At 38.4% G+C, this 6,401-nt stretch overlaps 1 long non-coding RNA gene across 1 annotated transcript; it reads right to left on the bottom strand.

Annotated features, from left to right (window-relative positions):
* LOC109949908 lies at window positions 730-3,196 on the bottom strand. Its single transcript, XR_002272231.1, has 2 exons — window positions 2,680-3,196; window positions 730-1,076 (listed from the first exon to the last, which is right to left on the bottom strand). It is a non-coding gene; the product is annotated as an uncharacterized LOC109949908 (long non-coding RNA).

The raw sequence follows: 6,401 nt of genomic DNA, 5'->3' as shown, positions 1-6,401 counted from the left end.
ACTAGTCCACAGCTGGAGATGCTAGAGAAAGACTTGGGCTCAGAGCATGGGATGAAGCTGGTGTGAAGGGTATATGCCTAGATAAACCAAGTTGGGCTAACTACGGAGGTGGGGCAGGTAGAGCAGATGGTTACCCATGGAAAATATATCAAGCTAGACCATGGCACCAGGGAGCGTAAGATGTGAATTTGAAAAGGAAAACATCATTCGTTAAATAAAACATATCTTGACACATAGACCAAACCAGTGTTTAGATGAAGACAACGATACCCCTTATAACCTAAGAAGACACATTCCAAGGAACGACTTATTAGTTTATTATGGACATAGGGACCAAGGTCAGGAAAACAAGAACACCTAAAGACATGAAGATGAAAATAGGTAGAAGGGCGACAAAAGGGTAAGGAGTATGGAGTGACCAAATTTAAAACCAGTATGGGAAGCATACTGATTAAGTGAATGGCATTGCAAGCAGCCTTAGCCCAAAAGTGATGAGGGACATTAGAGGTCACTAAAAGGGGGTGAATTATGGTAACCATGTGACGGTATTTTCTCTTAGCAAGGCCATTTTTTTGGGGTGTGTGGGGTTAAGAAAATCTATTTTTAATGCCATGAGTTTTACAATAGTCGAAAAAGGCATGATTGACATATTCGGTACCATTGTCGCTTTGGAGAAATTTGATGAAAGAATTTAATATATTATGAATCGTGGTCATAAAGGTTTTGAAATGGATGAATTTATGTTGCATAGATCCATAAATATCTAGAAAAATCATCAATAAATAAGACAGTAACAGAAGCCACTCACACAAGAAATGGAAGACATCCAAACATCGAGATTCGTTAAATAGAATAGGGTAATTGGGTTGATATACTAAGGGCACAACCCGTACAAAATCCTTATTGAAATGAAAAATATGACCCAAAATGAAAGATTAAACGAGAGAGAACTAAAGAAGATGGGTGACCTAGATGGTTGTGGCAAGTTGAAGATGAGATGTGGTGAACTCATGAGGAGTAATAGAAGCGGAGGGCGAAAACAAGGACAATGGATATAACCCATCCTTACAACGGCCCTGAAATAGAAAAGCACAAGTATGTAAGTCATAAATCCGATAAAAATTGAGAGCAAAGACAAAAAAGACAAGGTTATCATAAATAAAGCGAGCTACAACAGAGATACGATTTTTAGTGAGGAAAAAGATACTAAAGGCATTGCCAAGAAAGAAGTAAGAGTTGCCAAGTGATTCTGAATGGATAGAGGATTAATCATTGTGTGATAAGCGTGCATGTATCCGGATAGCAATTGTTATCAATGGGCTGGAGAGTATGAGCACATGTAAAGAAGGGAAATGACTCTCGACCTGAGTACTTATGTGGACAGTGGGTTGTTGAGTGTTGAGTGGTGGAATAAGTGGGACACTAATTAGTTGGAGGTGGGCCTAGAACGCCATACGGAAGCCAAGTGAGGCTTGGTGCAAAACCGCAAGGAGGAGAAACCACCCAATTAGGGGTTCAAGTAGGTGCGATACTAGGATACGCCGCTCGATGTGACCAAAGATTGTACCCTCGATGGGAAGCACCGCGAGAAATCCATGATTTCCATTGTGGTAGCCACCACGAGAATCACTGTAATGATTGGAGAAGCCTTGCTCATTAGAGTGACTAGTCGAGTTATGTGTTGTGATGAGTGCAGTGGTGTGGCCAATTGTGTCAGAGGGGCATGGGAATTGGTTTTCGAAGGCTAGCAGACGAGAACGGAGATCAATGAAGCTTGGGAGAGTAGGATGATTCAAAATCGTGGGAAGAAGCCCGAAGTAATTAGATTCAAGGTCGCGAAGAACAACGGTGACAAGATCATCGTCGGAGATAGGTTTGTCAATGAAGACAAGAGCATTGGCAAGGGATTTCACGTGATTGAGGTACTCATCAGTAGATTTAGGGCCTTTGGACATGTCGAGAAGTTGGAAGCGAAGTCTCGACGCACTGGCGATAAAACGTTGAGCATAATGATTCTGCAAGCCCTCCTAGATGGATGTTGCAAAATCGTGACCAACGGTTAACAAAAGTACAGCAAGCGACAGTGCGGTGGTAATGTAACTAACCACCAATTGATCATGTTGGTACCAAGAATGAAAACTAGGTTGGGTCTGGTGACAGTGGATTAGGAGAAAAGAGTGGTGAGATCATCAGAAGGAGTGGTTTGACTAGTGGTGATGAAAGCATGGGGTTGGGGATAGGTACCATCTATGAATTTCCAGAGATCATGGCCAATACGAAACGGTTTAAGTTAGCGGAGTCAAATGAGATAATTGGAGCCTTTAAGTTTGAGGAAGTGGCTAGTGTTGGGCCAGGAAGAAAGGGAAGGAAAGAGCTCAAACAAAGGCCATTGGGATCTAAGAAAAGCTTAAGAGGAAGAGAGAGAAGTCTGATACCATATAAATAATGATTCCCATTGAATATTTGCATTGTCATTGGTACAAAATATACAATCAGATATGGATACATATGGTAAGAATCATAAACATAAATCAATTACAATTAATCAAATCAATTAGGTTGAAGATTTTCAAGAGGGATTCACGGAGAGTTGACCGGACTTGACAGCTTCACTAACAAAGAGCAATGGCATTTTATGGAAATTAATTATTTCATTTATAAGAAAGGGAAGGAACTGACCTTAAAGCTACTTCAATCCTTCCGAATCACGGAAAATGACGATGAAATTGTGTCCCACCCATTCTTAAGCCTTTCCCATATTTGAGAATTCCATGAACTTTTCATCCGATCAAGTTCGAGGATCCCAAAATCATTGAAGTTAGATTTCTAAGGGAAAATGTGGAGGTAAAAGATTGGAGATGGTCTAAGGAATTATCAAAATGGAGTTCATCGCTTGAAGCAAGGTGGTGATTTGATTGTTTAAGGTTCTAGCAAGCTTGGGTTGCTAGGGTGGTGGTTGGGTTACTGGGAGGTGGTGGCTAAGGTTGGGTGGGGATTGTTGGTAGGTGTTGGGGTTAGGAGGAGAAAGGGACAGAGAGGTTTTATTTCTATTTTAAAACTAATTTGTTTTTAAAATTTAGTTTTGTACTGTTTATTTTTAAAAATAATGAATTTTTTAATAATTCGTGGAATGAATTGCCCTTGCACAAGTAACGGAAGTTAGAAAAATTTGATAGGATTTAAGGATTGTCCTTGAATTGCTTCAAATTAAAACCACATGGACAAAACTGACCAAATCGAAACCACGTGGATTTCATTGGTAAAAATGATAAACCACAAGCACCAAAAGTGATTTTTTACCTAAAACAAATATAATTACAGCATACGAAAATAGAAATCTATTAAATTAAAAAGTAAGTTTTAGAAGAACCTTAATTGAGTCAATGCAAGTGTTGGACTCTCTTACCTTAAGACGAATTTTGCCTCACACAAGTTCTTATGGTTACTAGCGCTCGCTTCCGAGGATAGAACTACTCATCTCATTGTGAAAGAAACACTATAATTCATAAGGACCCTTGAACCATTTGATGCAAGAAACTCTTTCACAGAATACAAGTATAATAATTCTAAGACTTTATATTCAAGTATGCATAGAATGAATTGAAGAATTAACTGCATGTGGATTACTCTATTTATAAATGTTGAAGAGCCTCTTGTTGCTGAAGGTGGCTCGATACAAGTCATGATGTGTGAGTCTCATATCGGCGAATACAACAATAATCTATAGTTCAAATATAGGTGGTCCACTCATGATTGCACCGAGGCTTTTTAAGTTAAAACCTCACACCAAGATGTCCATTGGGCCTATCCCAACCTCCCAACCAAAGTATTGGACCTAGGTGGTTAAGGTGGAAACAATATCGGTGCATGGCTTAGACATGTGGTGGGCTCCTATTGGGCCAGTTATCACTACACCCATTTCAAAGGAGTGTATCCCAATTTGAAAAAGCAACCAATGTGTCCATTAAATAAAAGTGTGCATTGATACTTCTTCATAAATATATCTCATTGGTTATAGAAAGATTGCATTCTATTTTGGAAAGGAACATCCGCACAAAACCTTCTCAAAGTTTGGGCCAATTATAATAGTCCAATGGTGTCCCCCTATTTGACTTATGTCTTTAACCCAATGAAATGCTCTTTAACCCAATGGACCAATGTCCTTAATCAAATGGACACTTTATTCATTTTCATTCAAAATAAGAAAATTTAATATTAAATTTCTAATAGTAGGAGCTTAGGGTTAAATATATATGATATCATAATATGTTTAAAATATATGTATATAAGCGATAGTCTAAACTACAAGGAGAGGGAGGTTTCTAACACACCCACACACCCACACCCATGCACAATCAAAGTGCCTTGGGGGTTCAAAGCTGAGACCGCTGGTCTGCAAGTGAAGACCATTTTCCACTAAGCTAGACCTTGTTGGCATAATATGTTATATTTAAAGACGATGTAAAGAGTGAAGAATGTTCTAGATTTTCTTAGGTTGGTTAAGCCACTAAAACACAAAACTTTTCATGGATATTTTCATTCAAAGTGTTGGTATGCTCAAGACTCTACATTTCATAAATGTAATAAGGAGTAGGAAGATGTTCATACCCTAGGATGCTTGAGTTCCAAATCTTCCCTTGGATGAGCTCTCACCAAATTGCACAAAGGATGCAACCTTCAACTTCACCACACAAAAGATCTCATTGGATGGATGATAACACGAGAGAGAGAGAGAGAGAGAGAGAGAGAGAGAGAGAGAGAGAGAGAGATAAAAGAGTGTGCTACGAGACTCTCTCTAGTGGGGCTGGCCTCTTTGTCAAGGAGAGAGTTTGATTATTCTATCTACCTCTTGCCTCTTACAAAGATGAACCCATAAAAACCCTAAATCGTAACTTGGCTTATATAGCCTTATCAACTAAGATAATGGGTCATCACCCATTTTTCTATGAGTTTGGGTCAAGACCCAATGCCCATTAGCCATGGGCAACCCCATGTGATTTTGGGCCACTTGGGCTTCCCTCTTTGTGCTGTCTCATACGACTTAACCTTAGAAGCCTAATGGGTCCAAGCCCAATGGGCCATTAAACCCGATTTCTATTTTAAGCCCATTTCATATCTCATTAAATCAATGTGATTAATTAACTCTTTAATTAATCTTGATCCAATCAACTAACTCATTAGGTCATTGATTTAATCATCATCGAATTTACTTATCCAAAAAGTGCTTTACTTGGTGTGCGATCTATTGGGTTCTAAATGGCGAGGGAGTGGGCGATACGTGAACTCTTCTTTATCAATTATGAATCAAAACTCCCTTTTAATTCCCCGAGCACCTAGTTATGGAACGTCCTCAAGGCTTCCACAAATCATAGTTAACGATCTAGCAACAAATGTGCCATGATTACCCTCGCAAAAAATAAAATGTGTCGGAAAACTCATTCAGTTGGAATTACAATGCAATACGGTCCTTCTCTTTTTACAATACTCTTGTTCACATTAATAGGATACGAAATTCATGTCAAATCCCTCATGTGAACTCTCTAGTCTTATATGATTCAATTGGGCATGATTAGAAACTTATTTTCTCAATCAAGCCTCATACTCTAGCCAAAGATTCCCGAATCATATTTTTGAGGATTCTCTCTCTCTACCAGAAGTCAAGATCCCTTGTTGTACAATTATATTCCTCTATGAATTAATCGAGAGCCCCGACCATACCTTAGAGTCATGCCCTCGAAAGAACTTGACTATTCAATATGATCAAATGTCCAAGACACTTCAATAAGACAACCATGGAGCCTCAAGTCTGAGGACTAATTTTGCATTATTGCAATTATAGAAATCTTGTTTGACATGTGGGTTAAACTTCCATGTAAGATTTCTTGGTTGATCGAGTTCAGTGTACTCATTCTCGATGAGCACTCATACACTTATATTAGTTGTTGTGAATTTTAGATATCTGCAAAACAGAGATTAATCGAAGCACAAATTATACTCACAAGTGCACAAGGTCAATCGTAATTTAGCAAGGCAAGCACGAGGTCATTCCCACAAGGATTGATTTCTTAACTTCGAAATAATTAAACCTAATTTAACTTAACAAACACTTAGACAAATTAAAATGGAATTTAAACACATACCTTAAGCACATAAACACATATGGGTTTTTTGAATAAGTGTTTTGAAGGCAAATAAGAAAACAACTAATTAAACACACAAACAAAGGACAAATAAAACTGGTTTTCAGCAAGATATGACCGCACTAGGACAATGAATCCACTCCTAATACTCTTCTCTAATATCTTATTCCCTTCCTCTTTGTTACTTAAATTATATTGTTGACTAATTCCCTTTAGTGTGAATTATCTATGGTAGTTAGGCTAACTCACATACCCTAACAT

Source organism: Prunus persica, chromosome G6 (genome assembly GCF_000346465.2).
Source record: "Prunus persica cultivar Lovell chromosome G6, Prunus_persica_NCBIv2, whole genome shotgun sequence".
NCBI classification, from domain to species: domain Eukaryota; kingdom Viridiplantae; phylum Streptophyta; class Magnoliopsida; order Rosales; family Rosaceae; genus Prunus; species Prunus persica.
Note: the sequence above shows the minus strand (reverse complement) of the source record. Positions and strands in the feature narration are given on the sequence as shown.